The sequence below is a fragment of the Phoca vitulina genome, unplaced genomic scaffold (genome assembly GCF_004348235.1).
Source record: "Phoca vitulina isolate PV1807 unplaced genomic scaffold, GSC_HSeal_1.0 scaffold6, whole genome shotgun sequence".
Taxonomy (NCBI): domain Eukaryota; kingdom Metazoa; phylum Chordata; class Mammalia; order Carnivora; family Phocidae; genus Phoca; species Phoca vitulina.
This window is the reverse complement of record NW_022589709.1, coordinates 54,057,125-54,058,313: the sequence shown is the minus strand read 5'-3', so window position 1 is coordinate 54,058,313 and position 1,189 is coordinate 54,057,125.

Sequence of the window (1,189 nt, the reverse complement as noted above, 5' to 3'; positions counted from 1 at the left end):
TCTCTCCCTCTCCCACTCCCTTGCTCTCATGCACTTTCTCTCACTCTCTCTTAAAAAAAAAAAAAAAAAAAAAGCCACATAATAAAAAGGCATTTCTGTGTTCACGGCATTGTGTGTTCTCTGCGCGACAGGTGTATCTGGGAGGAACAGTCAGTACATCTGGTTCAGGCCCAGGCTCCATGTTAATCAGCTGGGGAGGTCAATTTTTGCCTTTGGGCCTTGGTTTCCTCAACTGAAAACTGACTGGTTTTTAGCCCCCCATCCTCTTCTGGCTCCAGCCTTCTGTGAGTTGCTGGGAACACACATTAAAGAACCACAGGCTGTAGGTAAAATGGGGAACACAGAGCCTGGCACAGAGCCAGGGATGTCAGTATTGTTCATGATAGGAATAATGAGCAATATTTAGTTAGGGCAGAGATTCTCACTCTGGCTGTGACAAAGGCCACATCTGGCCACTGGGGCAAGTGCCCCCAGCAAATTGCAAGGCTGGAACTTGTCCAGTATGCCTCCCTCGAGAAGCCTCGTCTCACCCACCCAGCCATCCAGCGCTCAGAGTCCAGGGAACCCCCTTCCCTCTTTGCCTCCCTCTGACCCCTTCTTTGAGAGTCTCCCTCTCACCCCTGGTAACTGGCTAAGCCCATCTCACTCTTTACCGTCAGTGAGACCTACAGAACGACTTGCTGTATTAAAGCTGAAAGCGATTGGCATGAACTCATGACCGGGTTTCAGGCAAAGCTGACAGGAAGCCGGGAGAAGTGGCGGGATGGGTAAGTCCCCAGGGCTTCATGGCACAGCTGTGCTTGGGCTGAGCCCTTGACTCACCTTCCACAGCGCCCTGACCTCTGGGGCGGAAACTGGCATAGTTGGGTCCGTGTCACGTGTCACAGGGCAGGTTACAAATAGCACGGGGATTGGCAAACCCATCCCGAAACTCCTGGTTCAAGGGCAGGGAAAGTTACCGCTTTAATTGCTGCCGACCATTAACAACTGAGGACCGGAAGAGGGGTTCTTAGGCAAAGAGCGTAGGTGTGAGTGCGGAAGGGACAGAGCTGACCTGCCAAGGGCCTGCTTCAGTCTTGGAGCGAGGACCTCATGCCTGAATGGCTCAGGTATGGAGCACCTTGTCTCACATTCTAAACAGAGCGCACGTTTCAGTGACTTGGTGTCTCCATAACGCGTTCGCGGTCGG